General features: G+C 35.5%; 1 protein-coding gene across 1 annotated transcript in view; it reads left to right on the top strand.

Annotated features, from left to right (window-relative positions):
- Positions 1–19,975, top strand: part of LOC127843253 (complexin-like) — a 180,351-nt gene that overhangs the window by 43,125 nt on the left and 117,251 nt on the right. The window contains exon 3 of the mRNA XM_052373118.1: positions 18,046–18,077. The gene's annotated coding sequence lies outside the window, so the exon portion shown is untranslated. The remainder of the gene's footprint in view (positions 1–18,045; positions 18,078–19,975) is intronic.

Raw genomic sequence — 19,975 nt, 5'->3', positions numbered from 1 at the left:
GTTGCATGAGTTTGAATTACACTAATTCCCCATAGGGTTCCATTATAAAACCGCCAACTTTCAAAGCATTTTCTTGTATTTCCAATATATCAAATTTTGCAAGATTTGTATCATTTTAAAGATAAATCTCATTTTTCTGTCTTTTTTCTATAAATGCAGTCAAAAATATTTAGCTTTGCAACATCTAAGAAAGTAAAAAATTTCCAAAGGCAAGCACGCTCAGAAAATTGAGTTTCGGATGTAAAATTTAGACAAAATCCTCATACTTCAATAAACGTATCCCAAATGTTTTTTTTGGTAGTGATCCCCAATGAAATGAACCAATATGTTGCAGACACACATAGGATGTAGGATAAAATCACAAAAAGCATCGGTACGATCGCATAATGGCTTTTAAACCCGAAGAGAAAAGAAACTCTTTCGAAATAGGCACTACTTTCGTATGCACCACTGAGAAATACAAAATGATTTAGTGTGATATAACCTTGATTCGAATGTCACACAAATATACTGGTCGTGGATTATATTACTGCATCAATGATGCAAAATGCACAGTGATGTTTTAGTCATATGATCACACTTTATGCTACTGCAGTAAACATAATATTATGTTTGTGTATGGGAACATCCTAGAATTTATATTGTGTTTGTGTAGGTGTACAACCTAGACAAATTCAGCTCATCATGCAATTTGGCTGCTGTAAAGAAGGCTAGGCAATTTTTTTATTCATTGAACACTATAAAGCGTGTATTGTTCCAGCCATCCATGAAAAATTAGTTTCCTTTGAACCAACCATCCATGAAAAATGAATTTCATATGAACAAACCATCTATTAAAAATTAGTTTTCTATGAATATTTATGGTTTTAAAGTACATGTCTGCACCCACATTAATGTATGTAATGGGAATCCATATGATTGTGTGGGCTGTGAATAATTTACAAATCCATCCAGTTAATAGAAAACCTACACATGTTAAATATGATGGAATAGCGAAAGACAAGAGCAAGGTAAGGTTTTCATTTAAGTAAGGAAATATTGTTTCTCGAAACAGATCTACAACTTATAATAGACCTTTGCCCTAGGAAATGAGTGTACCTTTTGACCTAAGTGGCCTACATTTGATCTTCAAGGTGTTTTTGTGAAGAGGCCATTGAGGTTTTAATCCAAAATCTAGGAGCCCAGTAGACATTTTAGTTGCCAAAGGCATGTGGGGTCATCCATCCTTGTTACAACTATGAATATTGAATGGAAGGTTTGAACTTATCTTCAGGGTCATTATGTAAGTTCACTGCCAGAGAATGTACATTAGAGCCTTGTTCTGAGAAAACCGGGCATAATACATGTGCGTAAAGTGTCGTCCCAGATTAGCCTGTGCAGTCCGCACAGGCTAATCTGGGACGACACTTTCCGCTTTAATGGTATTTTTCGTTTAAAGGAAGTCCCTTTTTACCGAAAATCTAGTAAAAGCAGAAAGTGTCGTCCCTGATTAGCCTGTGCTGACTGCACAGGCTAATCTGGAACGACACTTTACGCACATGAATTATGCCCAGTTTTCTCAAAACGCGACTCATTAATCTTTTGAAGAATAGTTGAGCCCACTATCTTTGGACATCTCTTATTAATTTTGTATGACCATAATACTTGCATCTTTTTTTGGTCTGTCTGCTTCGTGATGTAATAAAAAAAAATATATAGACGGGTTTCGCATGATTCTTCACATGACAAAAGATGCTCCTGTCAAACCACATCTTAAAGTTAACATTTCTTGAAATTTGTCAGTAAATGGTTAAATTGCTTCAACTGTAGGGCTCCATTATAATGAAAAGAACAGAAATTACTGGACAGAAAACAGTCTGCCTCCAGCTGAGCTAAAACAAGTCACTTTAGGATTAAAAGAATATTACCAAATATTACCAAATATTACCAAAACCAGATGGTCATCAAGGCTTTGGTATATTTACAGTCATTGATACTTGATAATTTTAAGGGATACAGGTCAAAATATAACAAGAAAAAATACATTAATACAAATTATCTGATCATGTTAGCATTTGTAACGTTATATAATTTAATCAATTTAAAAAAATGTTCATTAACAAAGATTATTTTCAGTATAGAGAGACTGCATCATAAATGTTTCCCTCTCTGATTATACTGTTCATTTAATTAGTGATAGAATCTTTGATGAAAATGTTTTTAAAATGGCATTTCAACTACTTGTGAACAATTCCGTTAAATAGGCATGTGTCTAAAATAGTAACATTGCTGAATGATGATGTACAAGGAAGTCTGTGGAGTCTTGAGAACTAACCATTCAAATGTTAAATTGAAACTCACAAGATTTGTGTAATAATGAATGGTAACTAGGACAACCTTAAAATAACTGCAGTAATATAATAGTAATATTAATCATCATCATCATACAGGTAAAATAATAATATTAAAAATATATATTATTATAAATATAATAAATATCTTATTGTCCTGGTCATTAACATTATCATTAATCATATCATATGTCACCCAAGTTTTGAGTCCCATATTGGGTTGTAATCCATTCCTCAGACATAGCTGTGTCGTTTATAACTGATTGAGGGGCAATTATGAGTGATAACAGACTTGGGCTGATTGAATTGATGTGACAGTACTGGTGCCATTGGTCTTTCAAGTCCTATATTACTGTCAATATGGTGCCACTGTTGTTTTATCCTACACCATGTCCCTAGACAGTATAATTTTAAGATCATTATGAGATATAATCATTAAAGTTTTAATATTGGTTTGAAAGTTTGAAAGGACAATAAAACATGGAATATGTTCAAGTCACAGAGCAAACCATGCTTTAGGTCAAACATTTATTTTAGCTCAATTGCATAGAACGCCTAAGGCTTATTTGAAATGCTCTTGAGTCTGTTTCCTGGGACAAGAACCAGTGTGTGTGTGGGAGATCTACAGAGCGCTCCTACAGTAGGGATACAACCCATGACCTCCCTATCGCTAGGCTGACACCATATCCATTACGCCATGGCAACTAGATTTGTCATGTGTGGAGTCTTTTATGGGGTCTTAATGTGCACTGTAAGACTTTGTTTGTAAGTTTATGTTGTACTATTTTTTTTGTTTAGTGCTTTTATTTGTAAATTGTGTTAAAGAAATCCATGAAATTAAAAGCAAAATAAATACCATAATTTTTTTGGTAGACAAGAAGAGTTCAGAAACACATTATGAATTATGAACTTTTTTATTATCATAGGTATTTATGTTATACATCGTTTTCTTGATGTTCTTTACTTGGTAGAAGAAAACTTAACCAAGGAAAACTTGCTGGTAGTTCGTGCTGTACACTTATGCACCAGCGCCTATACAAATACCCTATTTGTAACAAGTCTAAAGTGTGCGTCACTGATAGATGGGCCTATACAAATACGGTATTTGTTACAAGTCTTAGATTGTCACTGATGGACGAGCCCTGTCTCCAATTTTTTATAATTACTACAAATGAGGTCCACTGGTAGGATTAGTTTTCCTTCTGTCTGAACCCCAACTGCTTTCTGGGCATTGGAGAATAGAGACTTTGTTGTAGCAAATTTTGTTTTAGAAGCACCATCCACCCACCTAACCCATTAGTCTTGACATGGTAGGCAATTTGTTGATTGAGATATACAAAAAGTATAACTTGCAAAAGCACAAAGAAGAGTGAGATTGTGCCGTGGATATAAAAGTTCTGAAGTTCTAATAAATCAAATTGTACAATTTTTCATGAAAACCACTCTGTCTTAAAGGGAAGACAGAGTGCATTCAAATAACCTTTTCAAAAGGCTGACCATTTTAGTAACTTTCACATGATGTGTTTTTCCTGAAATGTGTGAATTACTTCCCTTTATTGATGAGCATCCAAATAGATACTGCTACTTAAAAATGATAAAAAACCTGTAATAAGTCTCTACAGATTGCTTATTTTTATTAATGAAACCATTGCCTAATTTGTTTAAAACTTTCCCCTGATAATTTGTTAGGAGGAAAAATAATTTTGAATGAGATTATGACTGTATTACTCAGTTTCAATATACAACTTTACATACATGTAAGTTCAAAGTACATTATAAATTATAATTAAACATCCTGGTTGATATATGCCTAAAAAGTATTGGATCACACTTTTACTCTGTAAATACACATAAAGGTAGATCACACTTTTACTCTGTAAATACACATCAAGGTAGATCACACTTTTACTATGTAAATACACATCAAGGTAGATCACACTTTTTCTCTGTAAATACACATCAAGGTAGATCACACTTTTACTCTGTAAATACTCATCAAGGTAGATCACACTTTTACTCTGTAAATACACATCAAGGTAGATCACACTTTTACTCTGTAAATACACATCAAGGTAGATCACACTTTTACTCTGTAAATACACATCAAGGTAGATCACACTTTTACTCTGTAAATAAACAGCAAGGAAGATCACACTTTTACTCTGTAAATACACATCAAGGTAGATCCCACTTTTACTCTGTAAATACACATTAAGGTAAGATGTAAAATATTGCAGTTTCTTCAATCAAATTTAACTTTCTAAGAGAGTACAGTTTTTTAAATTAGCACACGCTGGATTGCCTGTGGCGAGTAAAACTATTGCTGGGCGCATAAAAATTAACGTTTGGCGCCTGCCAGGCATGTAAATTATTGAAGCCAACTGAAAGTCCCAAGTTGTTCTTGATATTTGCAAACAAACACCTTGCCGGAAGTTGTAAAACAATGAAATTCGATTTGTTTGACAACTCGCACCTGTATGCGCATGTCATCTTTATTTTTTTGGACGGATGCATTTCAGTCACATTCTGTTCTTATCGACGGTTTCTCTAGAAATTAATCAAGTGGATGCTTTTTGAATCGATTATTTCAATCAAGTAATAGGCTTCGATTTTCGTCAATGTCAACAATTGTCATAGAAGCTATGAAGTTTCTAAGGTATGTTGATGGGGCTATGCCCGGTAAAGCACTTCAAAAACGGAAAATTGACAATGATTTAGACAAGAAGGAAGCCAAGAAACAGTAAGAGGACACCAGAGAATGCTATTTCCAAGAGCACTGGTGTAACGATTGACCGTGGCTCCAGTACAAAAATGACTTTATATTACTTTCAGTTGGATATTAACGAGGATGGTCTGCTTGCTGATTGTAAGTACAGTGATGCTGAAGAAGCAAGTGATGAAGATGATGATGATGAGATTGATGAAGATCATGTTGACAAACTTATCCGTCTTTATTCTAGTGACTGATGATAGTACTATTGAAACAAATGTTCTGCTTTACTATGACGTATGTGTAGCATTTAAGTGCTAAAATGTTGTTATTTGTTACATTTTTGGTTAAAAAAAGTTTGGGCATGTAAAAAATATGTTGGGCATGTACAAATTTTTAAGTAACTGGCCTGACTGGCATGTAACTGGCCTGACTGGCATGTAACTGGCCTGACTGGCATGTAACTGGCCTGACTGGCATGTAACTGGCCTGACTGGCATGTTACTTTTCAAAGCTTATTTCGAAGACTGAGAGTACCAATGCGTCTAAATATCTTATTAAGTGGTAAAGGGTTAAAACTTGAATCTAGTTAGAAACGTTTTTAAAAACTTTAACTTTAAATGAGTGACAACAAATGCGTCAAAGTATCTAAGTGATTGGTAAATAACTACGCCAAGTTTGATTCTGGCTCCCAGACATCCCAATGGATGCAGGCTAAACGTTATACCACTTAGATAGTTGTTTTGACGCTTTGTAGTTCCTTAGAACTTTTAATTCAATTAAAGACCTTTATTATTAGCTTCAAGTTTTAAAGGCTTCATTCCCAACCCTTGCATACTGATGAGCAGTAAACAGCATAACACCTGAACAGGCTGTGAGAAACTGGCAGGCTTTTCTGGTTTTAAGCTTTTGTCACATTTTCACTTGGCTTCCAAATGGATGCAGTGTTACAAGCCACCATGGCTCTCTTGTTTCATAAAATGCATGTTTGATTTTTTCAAAACTTACAATTAATTGGGCAATATGTTTGGGTTAATAGTAGAACATTAATTTTTCAACATGCTGGTCAAATTCTATTATAAGTAAGACTTATATCTATTCCATGTATCTATTTGAGACACTAATGTTTGTGGTGCACTATACCTCATCGCCACTTTCTAAGAAGGCCAGACCTTTAAGTACACTGTCTGTGATAGAAAGATCTTGTACTAATTGACTCAAAATTGAAATTATTAAATGTTCCATCTAGCAGCCAGTTTGTTCTGCCTCGTCTCTCAAATTTCTGAAGACCTATCAGATGATATTTTGTATAATATTATGTTCTAGAGTTTCCCATTTGGGGAAGGCCAAGCTTCAGTATTTGAATAATGATGTATTGGAAATGGAGATTTCTTAGATTAGTCGTTTTCTAGCTGAAAAGGCAAAACCAGTTCTGATTTGCATACCTTAAATGCAAAACCTCAATTGATGAGTATAGGAATGTTGAGTCCTCCCCCCCCTCCCTCTTCCCCTCTCCCCCCTCCCCTCTCCCCCCTCCCCTCTCCCCCCTCCCCCCTCTTTCCCCCCAATGAAGGTTATCCTATTGCCAAGTACTTTCTATGCCTGAGTACAGAATAAAGAAAGATGTCCATCAAGATTAACACACCCTTGGGTGAAGCTTCAAGATGAAAGTTTGCAGATGTTTGCTGATATTGAAGGACAAATTAGCATTTATTGGGCCCAGTATTGAAATAAGGACATGCCATTATGTAGTATAGGACTAATTGCCAGAAAGTTATAGCCATGATTCTGTGCTTGTAAGAAAATCTACAATGTCTGTTTCAATTTGTTTGTTTGCAGTTTTTAGCTCACCTGATTGCTCAGGTGAGCTTTTGTGACCGGTCTTTGTCCGTCGTCTGTCCGTAGGTCATTAGGTAAAAAAAACAAGAAAAAAACTTGTAAACACTGTAAAAGTCACATTTCATGTCCAATCTTCATGTAACTTTGTCAAAATGTTTGTCTTAATGATATGTTGGTTGAGTTCAAAAGTGGTTCCGGTCCGTTGAAAAACATGGCCGCCATCAAAAAGAGTGCGAAAATTATGCAGCATGTACAACGTCGCATCATGTGTATTGTGTGTATATTGAGCGTTTTAACAAGCACACAACACGTCAGGGGATTGACGCATGTTCAGAGGCAATATTTCATCAAATCTATAAATAGTCACTTAAAATTTATTTGATACTATACAAAAATTGCAAGGTTTGTGTTAAAGAAATAATTGAGAGCTTTTATCGTAAATATTTACCAGAAAGTGATTTATAAAAACGAATAAACGGGATTATCGGGTAACAAATAGAAACTTGAAAAGTATACAGTAATAGAGTCGGGTTGAAACGGATGTATTGGGGAATCGTTCGAGTCAGGATTTTACTATAATTACCTATGTGCGGGAAAGTTTTAAAACAATTTAACAATATAACAAAAAATATATTTATTTTAAAATGACTGGGGGATTTTCTTGAAGAGTCATAGCGCACCAAATGACGTCTTTTGACGCTGTTTTTCTTTGAGTTAAAACGCACCACAGAACATGAATTGACACGTTAAATAATAAACAAAATATATAAAATTGCTAGCTTCAATATTGCAGAAGTGACATTACATGAGCAATTTTGACCCATGTATTTGACCTTGAAGAATGACCTTGACCTTTCACCACTCAAAATGTGCAGCTCCATGAGATACACGTGCATGCCAAATATCAAGTTGCTATCTTCAATATTGCAAAAGTATTCATAAAACAAGCGATTTGGACCACATATATTTGACCTCTGACCTTGAAGGATGACCTTGACCTTGACCTTTCACCACTCAAAATGTGCAGCTCCATGAGATACACATGCATGCCAAATATCAAGATGCTATCTTCAATATTGCAAAAGTACTCATAAAATGAGCAATTTTGTCCACATAATTTTGACCTCTGACCTTGAAGGATGACCTTGACATTGACATTGACCTTTCACCACTCAAAATGTGCAGCTCCATGAGTTACACATGCATGCCAAATATCAAGTTGCTATCTTGAATATGAAATACTGCAAAAGTGTACATTAAATGAGCGATTTTGACCCATATATTTGACCTTTGACCTTGAAGGATGACCTTGACCTTGACCTTTCACCACTCAAAATGTGCAGCTCCATGAGTTACACATGCATGCCAAATATCAAGTTGCTATCTTGAATATGAAATACTGCAAAAGTGTACATTAAATGAGCGATTTTGACCCATATATTTGACCTTAGACCTTGAAGGATGACCTTGACCTTGACCTTTCACCACTCAAAATGTGCAGCTCCATGAGATACATATGCATGCCAAATATCAAGTTGCTATCTTTAATATTGCAAAAGTTATTGCAAATGTTAAAGTTGGCGCAAACCAACCAACCAACAGACCAACCAACAGACCAACCAACAGACCAACAGACAGGGAAAAAACAATATGTCCCCCACTACTATAGTGGGGGACATAAAAATCAGCGTCGGGAGTAGACACCCCTCCCGAACCATCCCTATCAGCCCCGGGGCGCCTAACAAAAATCCTGTGGAAAGCACTGGGTTACCTATATTTTGAGTTGAGTCCCCTTACCAAACATCAAACTTTGCTTACAAAAATAAATATTATGACCAAGATTCATAAAATCTGAAACAAAATTGTGACCTCTAAAGTGTTTACAAGGATTTTGTATAATATAATGAAAATTTGGACAATCTAAGGGCAATAATTATGGCATTAATTATGTGATATATATTTAAAACCAATCTTTTCACCAAGTTTCATGATGATTGGGCAAAAAATGTGACTTCTAGAGTGTTCACAAGCTTTTTTTTACCCCCCCCCCCCCCTGGCAGCCATGTTATTCAACTAACCGGAACCATTTTTGAACTCAACTCTCATATCAAGGAAACAAATGTTCTGACCAAATTTCATGAAAATTGGGCCAAACATGTGACTTCTAGAGTGTTCACATGTTTTCACTATATACATATAGAGAAAAATGCCCCGTTTTTTCACCGATCTGGATCATTTTCGAACTCGTCCGAGATATCAATAAAACCAATGTTTTGACAAACTTTCATGATGATTGGGCAAAAATTGTGACTTCAAGAGTGTTTACAAGGTTTCTCTATAGCCAAATAAGGAAAACTGCCCCCCCCCCCCAGCAGCCATGTTATTCAACTGACCGGAACCATTTTCAAACTCAGAACAAGAATATTTTAACGTTGCGCTAACATTTACATTCGGAAGTGTGTTTCGGATTAAAAACGCCTTAACATCGACTTACACGAATGGGTTTCGGATTACAAATTTAATTATTCTCATTTGAGATTTCAACAAATATTAACAGTTGCGTTATGAATTCAACGATAATTTTTTTAAACACTTATGAGTCGAATAAATGTTTTGACAGAATTTTGCATGAAATTCACGTTGTCCACGAGGATTACAGCCGGTTGCCATCATCAGTCTTCTAAGTATCGATTATCGGACAAAACATTTACAAGTGTGCGTAATTAATTCAACGATTTTTTTTTTAAAGCGCATTACCTGTCCGATAAATGTCAGAAAAACGAGGTGAATCAGTTCTAAATGGACATGATGAAATATACATGTACCGGAATAAAATTGTTATCGCATAATTGTAACCGGGTGTTATTTGCACAACTTACTCGCTATAAGAAATTAATTGTTTACCACTTGCAATTAATTTCTCGTATTAATTATGAGTCATAGGTAACACTTGTTTACAGTAAAAAGGTGTGATGATGATGCCCGAAAACGTCTTTAATGTACTGTACTGTACTAGTTACCGGTTTTATATTACGTAAATGGTTTAACTTCTTGCTAATCAAGATGGGATAAACTCTTACTTCGTGCCCGACGTCAATCAAAAATAATGGTCGATAGTTAACCCCGCCCTCATAAGCATTCGCGTAAACGATTGGACGATGAACATCACAGTTTGACGACTGGAAAGTTACCTGATACATCCTTGTCAGCATTTAAATGACTGTGTAATGTGGCTAGAATAATCGATACGGGCGTCTTATCAGTGGATTATCCATTACCCCATGTTGTGTTTATGGCGATTACTTGTGAAAGTAGGTACCGAGTGCTCTTTTAAAACAGGGAATATTGATACACTGATAGAGAAACCTTGATTTTGTTTGACAATCTCCACTTTCTTTTACTGAAAAATACACTGATCGGAAAATTTCAAGCGCCCCGGGGACTCTGATTTCGAAATTCAAGCGCCCCGGCGAGGGATCGTTAAATGGCCTGTGGAAAGCCCTGGTCTCCAGGTCAAATCTTACAAAAACAAAATCACTCCATATGCCAGAGTTTTGGTTCAATAATGATGAAACTTGACCAGGATGTTTGTCTGGACAATATCTAGGTCAAGTTTGACGTTTGGTAAAGATTGAATGAACCGACTCCTTTCAGGTGAGCGAACTAGGTCCATCTTGGCCCTCTTGTTTTAAGCCATTGTGAACAATATTCAGTCGTAAGGACTGTTAGTTCACCAACTCAAACTTTTACTTGGAAACTTTGATGATCATGATGTTTATCAGGTTGCTGTAGCGCAGTGGATATGGTGTCCACCAAGTGAGGTCACTGGTTTGATCCCCACTGTTGCAGTGCTCTTTCGATCTACACCATTGACACCAAGTACTCACTGGTTTAAGGCCCAGGAAACAGAATTAAGAGCGTTTTAAATTAGACTAAGGCTTTCGATGCAATCAAGCTTAAATATATATGTTTTAACTAAGGTAATAAACTTGTTATCAGTGCATGTGTGTGACAGATGAAATGAAAGCCACAGTCACACAGTCTTGATTTTGGATAAAATAGCCCATAATTTTGATGAGACCATACCGTAAAACGCTGTGTATAACGCCCATTTATGTATAACGCGCATCTACTTTTTTAAGCTAAAAAATCGGGAAAAAAAGTTTTTGAAGCAAAAAAATCGGGGGAAAAATTCCGTTCCACAGGCTAACTGAAAATTGTTATATTTACATTGTCGATCTTCCGTGTTCTTATATTGCTTCAATTATTAATTATTTTAAAGACGATAACGATACAACTAGTTTGTGTGTTTTTTTTAATCATATTATGCGTAAAAATAAATGTTTGGATTTAAATGAATTATGCATGAAATGCACACTTTCCACGAGGATACCATCAAGGTTTTCATCATATGTCTCCGAAGTAACTGTCCACGATTTTATCATGGAGGAGTACACATAACGAATGGATAAGTTACAACTAAGAAACTGACATTATCGATTGGTATTGTCACGTGGTTATTCATGCATGACTTAGTCACAACCGCGTGTTTATTTACATTGCTGATATCATGCGTTCTTTTCGAGTGTCTATAATTGACAGGAGACTTTAACGACTCAAACTTCTCAACACCATTACGACATTACCGGCGATAAACAAACAATGGAGGTGTGAAGCCGTTTGCCGGTTGGCATGTTTTGATAATAGCCCAGCTACACAAAACTTGACAGGTGACGCAAATTGCTCGATAACCACATCCTCAATCTTGACAAGACGTATGAAAACGTGTAAACAAACACAACATGGATTTTATTAACACATTTGAAAAGCAAGAAAAATAATCATAAATATATCGGGAAAGACCTTGCCGACATACTATTGTAAATCGACAAGTGCCTCCAAATAAATTGTGTAACCCTAGTACAGTAGGGTATAATATTGTGGGAAAACAATAATATTTAAATAAAAATGGCTTCCTTGTTTTTCATTCTCTTCTTCAAATTTATTTGATTTCAATGCTCTGTACATACCTGAAAAAGATAGAAAATATTTATGTTAACTTTATGATGTTTGTCCATCTTATTCAGATCGTAAATAAAACACTATTATTAACATAGTTACAGTTTAAACACCGGGAAACAGAATGATACGAATTACCGCAACTGGGTAACTGACAGGGAAAAAATGTCTTGGCATGGCTGTAGTTGTGCATAACGCGCATCAAGTTTTTAAAATGAAATTTTGGGGTAAAAAAGTGCGCCTTATACACAACTTTTTACGGTATTCTATTTGGGTTGTACTCTGTGAAAAGGGGGTTTAATGCATGTGCGTAAAGTGTTGTCCCAGATAAGCTTGTGCAGTCTGCACAGGATAATCAGGAACGACAATTTCCGCTGGTATTGTATTTTTTCTTTTAAAGGAAGACCCTTCTTGACATATTCCAGCTAAGGCAAAAAGTGCAGTCTGCACATGCTTATCAGGGACAACACTTTGCGCATATGCATTAAACCCCCTTTTCACAGAGCACGGCCCATATATTTATTGTTTCCATTCTCACATAATCTTCTAATGTATACCTACAATTTTTGAAGGACAGGACTAGAAATAAACAAGACATTGGGAGCTTTTCTCATACAATTGACATCAGTTGCTACAAGACATGATACAAATTGAGTTACAAATGCAATTTGCTTGCATCAGGTATACCATAAGGTAGCAGACAATAGTAGACAATGGTGAAACATTTCTATAAAAAAAGATACGATTGTTTTGCTTCTTGGCTATTTCTGATTAAATATTTTTATGTCCCCCTTTGAAGAAGACAGGGTATATTGTTTTGCACATGTCGGTCCGTATGTCCGTCCACCAGATGGTTTCTGGATGATAAGTCAAGAACGCTTACGCCTAGGATCATGAAACTTCATAGGCACATTGATCATGACTGGCAGGTGACTACTATTGATTTTGAGGTCACTAGGTCAAAGGTCAAGGTCACAGTGACTCGTTCTTGGATGCAGTTTAGGACCACATTTGCAGATTATATTATGTACTGTTGTGGTGGGGTCTCTGTCCCTGAAAACCCTGTTAATTATGACTCTGAAATGACATTACCAGCATAACACTTCAATCATGAATTTGCAGGTTATTTGAACCACATTGAACACATTGATCTGCACTCACAACAAATCTAATGTATGTGTTTTCTTGAAGTGTTACTGTAACTTAACCCTTTGCATGCTGGAAATTTGTTGTATGCAAAAATGTCATCTGCTGAATTTCTAAAATTAGCATTTTCTTTGATTTTTTTCAAAGAACACTATCAGAATAGCAAACAGTTTGGATCCTGATGAGACGCCACGTTATGTGGCGTCTCATCTGGATCCAAACTGTTTGCAAAAGCCTTCAAAATTCGGTTCCAGCACTGAAAGAGTTAAGGTGAGAAAATGAAAATGAATCACAGTAAAGAGACTGGTGCAAGTACACACATTTTCAGTTGAAGTGTAAAACTGTCTTGTCAATACTCAAGAGTGTCAAATTAAAATTGCCACCTCCTATATACATATGCATTGTTCTGAGAAAGCATCAACAATTCTGGATCATGTAACTGTCAGACTAATGTTTAACCTTTGAAAAACCATCCTTAAAATGCAAAATAGGAAAGTCTTTGATTCCATTGTTTAAGAATTGGCACAATCATATTAATTAGTTGTTTTACTGTCTTACATAATAATATTGGTTATTTCAAAACTCACAAGCATCCAATAAAATATGCAAAGGTTCATTTCATACCGACAAGATTACCTGGTTAGCGATTCCAAATGCTAAGAACTTAAATCATAAGACAAATCTGTACGTAGATTGGACATATTATTACATATTATCATTATGAATAAACACTCAGTAAGTTGTCTCAGTAAGTTGTCTGTTGAGTCCAAGTCATAATTAATTGTTTGCCAAGTTGATGCGATAGATAATGCAATGTTTGCCCTATGGTTTAGTTAAGATTCCGGATGCATAAAGTAGCAACTTACAAGACTGTCAACAAATATCTGCATTTGTATTTAACAGTCAAATGAAGGGTGTGTTGCATAAATGGTCTATCAACATTTTACTTTGAACCATGGTTGAAGTATGCTGATGCTAACTTTTTTTAAAGACAAGGGCTGTTTGTAAAACATGCATGCCCCCCATATGGGCTGTCAGTTGTAGTGGCAGCCATTGTGTGAAAACGTTTTTTGTCACTGTGACCTTGACCTTTGACCTAGTGTAATAATGTCACGGGCTGGACAGAATGTAAACACACAGTTAAGAACTTTTGTTTTTAAATATCTCAAGTTATTGAAATACATTATCAAAAATCTTTCTTGCATTTTGTGCCGATATATTAAGGTATTAAAAAAAATAAGGTATTAAAACTCCTTGAATACGTCTGAAATTGGTGACAAAATTTCTTGTTGCATAAAGCATAACCATGCAGTACACAAGAAAATTTTTAACAAGAACACAGGCTTATTAAATAAAGTTATTCGGATGTATTTCACTTGCCATGTGCAGCATAAAAATCTGTCTTATATGCACTAGTTGAAATTCTTAACAAAAATTGTTTTTAAAAGTTATTTGAAAAAAAAAATTACCACTTACAGATGTGTTTACATCCATTAATGTTTAATTGGGAACCCCACAAAGTCCCAATTAATTGATGTGGGAGGCATTAAAGTGATAGCTCTGTCTGCCACTTTTGTTTGAGTGATTCTGTCTCTAAAAGGTTTACTAGATTTTACCATTTCTACAAGCCAACACTCCACCATATGCTTTAACCCTTTGCATGCTGGAAAATTTGTTGTCTGCTAAAATGTCGTCTGCTGAATTTATAAAATTAGCATTTTCTTCGATTTTTTTTCAAAGAATACTATAAGAATAGCAAACAGTTTGGATCCTGATGAGACGCCACGTTCTATGGCGTCTAATCTGGATCCAAACTGTTTTCAAAGGCCTTCAAAATTCGGTTCCAGCACTGAAAGAGTCAAGTATTTTACCTTGCTTTAACACTGCTTTATACTTTAAACTTTGGATAATTGCATAGCTGTTTTTATACGCCCGTATAAAATACGGGACGTATTATGTGAAACCCCTTGGCGGGCGGGCGGGCGGCGGGCGGGCGGCGGGCGGAAGGCATCACTTTGTCCGGACTCTAATTCAAATTGTATTCATCCGATCTTCACCAAACTTGGTCAGCAGTTGCATCTAGTTGATATCTAGGCCAAGTTCGAATATGGGTCATGCCGGGTCAAAAACTAGGTCATAGGGTCAATAAGTGCATTTTCAAAGGGGCCACTTTGTCCGGACTCTATTTCAAATTGTATTCATCCGATCTTCACCAAACTTGGTCAGCAGTTGCATCTAGTTGATATATAGGCCAAGTTCGAATATGGGTCATGCCGGGTCAAAAACTAGGTCATAGGGTCAATTAGTGCATTTTCAACGGCGCCACTTTGTCCGGACTCTAATTCAAATTGTATTCATCCGATCTTCACCAAACTTGGTCAGTAGTTGCATCTAGTTGATATCTAGGTCAAGTCCGAATATGGGTCATGCTGGGTCAAAAACTAGGTCAAAGGGTCAATTAGTGCATTTTACTTTGTCCGGACTCTAATTCAAATTGTATAAATCTTATCTTTTTCATCTGATCTTCACCAAATTTGGTCAGAAGTTATGTTTAGATGATATGTAGGTCAAGTTCAAATATGGGTCATGGTAAAGTAATCAAGTTGTCCAAAACCTTCAAACGGGCGTATCTTGTGACAGTTTGGCACTCTTGTTTAAAATGTCACCCAATTTTTCTTCAAACTTAGCATTAGGATTCTTTTGACATATGAAATACGCTACTTTTTCTTGTGCTAGATTGTAACTTTGGTTCTACCATAAAAATAGATTTCAACATACATTGACAAAGTAATTCTTAAAGCATTTTATAGTGGCTGTTTCTAATCTACCCACATCAAGCAAACTTACATTAAAACATTGTAACACTGAACAAGTAGTTCTTATGGCATATGGCTGTTTCTGTAACATAACGCACATTTGGGGCATTTTTGGATTAATATGATAGTCGAAATTTTACCAGATTTCATGCGGTCTTGGATAGGCAACATTTCATCCTGGATCAACATTTCAGTAGCCTCCGGTTATCAAAAGTCAATAAGTACTGGGCACGAATATTTGCTTACCTTACGTGCCAATCTTTGGCCCATTCCGTATGTATTTGTTATGTGTCCGTTGCATACATGTCATTTCTGTTGCAGACACATGACTTTACAAATGGCAAATCAGAATTGTACACGCTAAATCAACTCTACCTTGCAGACACGTAACTTTACATGGCCAATCAGAATTGCATACATAACAATTATCAAAGCTTTTGTTGTTTATATCTATATTAATAAGGCAGTCTTACTGGAGCAGCAGAAGATAGAAGGTGCATTATTGCTTGTTTTTGCGGGCTGGGTCCGTTGCGGGCTTCGCGTGTTGTCTTGTATATGACAAACATTTTAAAAACGTTGTGTTGTGTTAATAAGCAGAAATAAACGCAATGAAATCAGAAATTGACTTTGTCTACGTTTATGTATTTGTTATGGTACATTTCCAATGTACCCACATCAAATAAACTTACATTACAACATACACTGAACAAGTATTTTTTTTATAGCATATGGCTGTTTCCAATCTACCCACATCAAGCAAACTTACATTTCAACATACACTGAACAAGTAATTATTATAACATATGGCTGTTTCCAATCAACCCACATCAAGCAAACATAAATTCCAACATACACTGAACAAGTAATTCTTATAGCATATGGTTGTTTCAATCAACCCACATCAAGCAAACTTACATTACAACATACACTGAACAAGTAATTCTTATAACATATGGCTGTTTCCAATCTACCCAAATCAAGCAAACTTACATTGCAACATACACTGAACAAGTAATTCTTATAGCATATGGTTGTCTCAATCAAACCACATCAAGCAAACTTACATTACAACATACACTGAACAAGTAATTCTTATAACATATGGCTGTTTCCAATCTACTCAAATCAAGCAAACTTACATTGCAACATACACTGAACAAGTAATTCTTATAGCATATGGCTGTTTCCAATCTACCCACATCAAGCAAACTAACATTGCAACATACACTGAACAAGTAATTCTTATAGCATATGCCCGTTTCAAATCTACCCACATCAAGCAAACTTACATTACAACATACACTGAACAAGTAATTCTTATAACATATGGCTGTTTCCAATCTACTCAAATCCCCGCAAACTTACATTGCAACATACACTGAACAAGTAATTCTTATAGCATATGGCTGTTTCCAATCTACCCACATCAAGCAAACTAACATTGCAACATACACTGAACAAGTAATTCTTATAGCATATGCCTGTTTCAAATCTACCCACATCAAGCAAACTTACATTACAACATACACTTAACAAGTATTTCTTATAGCATATGGCAGTTTCCAATCTACCTACATCAAGCAAACTTACATTTCAACATACACTGAACAAGTAATTCTTATAACATATGGCTGTTTCCAATCTACCCACATCAAGCAAACTTACATTACAACATACACTGAACAAGTATTGCTTATAGCATATGGCAGTTTCCAATCTACCCACATCAAGCAAACTTACATTACAATATGCATTGAACAAGTAAAGCTTAAAGCATATGTCTGTTTCCAATCTATCCACATCAAACAAACTAACATTAAAACATAAACTGACAAAGTAATTCTTATAGCATATGGCTGTTTCCAATCTACCCACATCAAGCAAACTTACATTTATTATATACATACAACATACACTGAACAAGTATTTCTTATAGCATATGGCTGTTTCAATCAACCAACTTGACTTTATTTTGGACTATTATCACTCAATTGGCTGTCCAGGAACACACACAGCCATGTGTAGGTACTGTACACTGTAACTTGTTCAGTTTAATCAATAAATTAAAACCTGTCCTGTACCCATTAAAGTTTTTACCATTTGTATTATTAAAATGTTTTTGATAACATATTTACTGATTAATTTTGTTTTAAAATAAGTAAAGAGCTTAACTCCTTCATTTCAGATGAGGATTCCAAACAACAGATGAACACCTTTGTAAGTAATCCTACATGTTGTAATTGCTGTAAGGATTGAAAACTGAATCAACCCTTTATCACTTAGATACATATTTTCACGCCTTTATGGTCCCTCATAAAATTAATTTTAATTAAAGACCTTTACTAGATTCAAATTTTAAAAACTTCATTTCCAACCCTTTTACACTGATGGCAGCAAACAGCATAAAACCTGAACTTGCAGGCTGTTCTGGTTTTATGCTGTTTGCACATAGCCATTTTCACTTTGCTACTGAGTGGGAAAGGGTTAATCAAGGTAGACAATCTGCAGAGCTCTAGATAAGGGCCGTACAGCCGTAAATACGGCTTTTTAATAAAGGTTTACGCATTTATTTTTATAAACTGGCCGTACAATTACGACTTCAATATCCCTTTTACGCATTTACGAAAAACATCTGGCCGTATCGATACGTCCGCGTCAGCGCGGCGAGATTGGTTGGTCTGAAACCTAACGGCGCTTTTCGTTAATTAAAATTACCGAAAAGTTTGAGACTGGCCTTTAATATGTATGTCTATTTCGTCGCGTCATTTTCGATACCCGTAAACCCGTCAAAAACAATATGACTATCACGCCTTTATAATGTCTCCTTTTGATGTTTCTGTGCTAGTAATTAGTCAATCATCTGATCACACGTCTTCCGATCTAAGTGTGTTTGATAATTGTTAAATTGGTCCCGAAATTATTTTAATTGGCAAATCAATGCATCATACCTCTGCCAAACTAATTAATCGTAATACTTTACGTTTGTAACACAATGAATCATAACGTCTCCGTTAATTAATTCCAATTAAAATCAAACGGATAATTGAGCAAACATCAAATTTGTAATAATTGAATAATCTTAATTTCCCATATATGATAAACAAGTACTAAATTAAAATTGCAATTTATAATAAAATTTGTATTAAAAATCTTAATTTTCCATATATGTTAAACAAATACTATTCGGAGCGAAAGAATCATTTACAAAAGCCTAATATTACATAATAATTAAATAAGGGCGAAACAACCCACTTGTAAGGGCGAAACGACCCTGGGCGAAACGACCCGGGGTGACAGAGGGCGAACGGGATTAAGGGCGAAACGACCCGAGACCCTATGCGCAAAGGGGGGGGGCAGCTAAGCCGCTTTCTGTTCAAAAATACACTTTATTAGGCTACATAAGGTCGTCTAACCATCATGAAATCCAATGTGTTAGCGCAGAAAATGACATTGTCGCCCCGATATTGGACAATTTAATTGCATTGGTGGCGAAAAAAGGAAGAAAGCATGATGGGAACCGTATCCGAACCAAAACTGTTGAGGATTGGAAAACAAAATATGATTGGCTCGTAACAGAAAAAAATGAAGGCGTTTTACGGCTAAATTGTAAAATTTGCCGCAGTGCTGCTAAGCCTTGTAAATTGAGCACAGTGTGGGCCTATGAAGGTTTGTATTATACAGACTTTTCATAAACAAAAAGTAGTTTACTTTAAGTACAGATAAACTTGATGTTCTTCTTAAAATCAGTATGCTTGGACCACAGCTGCAGCCGTTTGATCCAGTGCCAGCAGTGAAAAAATGGTTAAGTGACAAGAAAAGGAGAAAGAAAAGACTTCGTGAAGCATATAAACCAAGGAAAAAGGCTAAATCATGTTAATATCAGATTGACTGTATTAGTATTACAGACAGTTGAAGTGTTTGCTTAAGCTTTTCTGACAGATATTAGTGTTCTATTACTTAGTTTACATGTTGGCTTGTGTTTTTGTCAATAAAAATGAAGAAATAGTATTTAGTTATGAGTATTAATGTGTTTTGTATTTGCATCATAATTAAAGAAGCTAAATATGTTTATTATAATTGTTGCAAATGTTTCTGAAAAGTCAGTTATACACCCT

The sequence above is a fragment of the Dreissena polymorpha genome, chromosome 8 (genome assembly GCF_020536995.1).
Source record: "Dreissena polymorpha isolate Duluth1 chromosome 8, UMN_Dpol_1.0, whole genome shotgun sequence".
Lineage (NCBI taxonomy): Eukaryota > Metazoa > Mollusca > Bivalvia > Myida > Dreissenidae > Dreissena > Dreissena polymorpha.
This window is presented reverse-complemented; position numbering and strand designations above follow the sequence as displayed.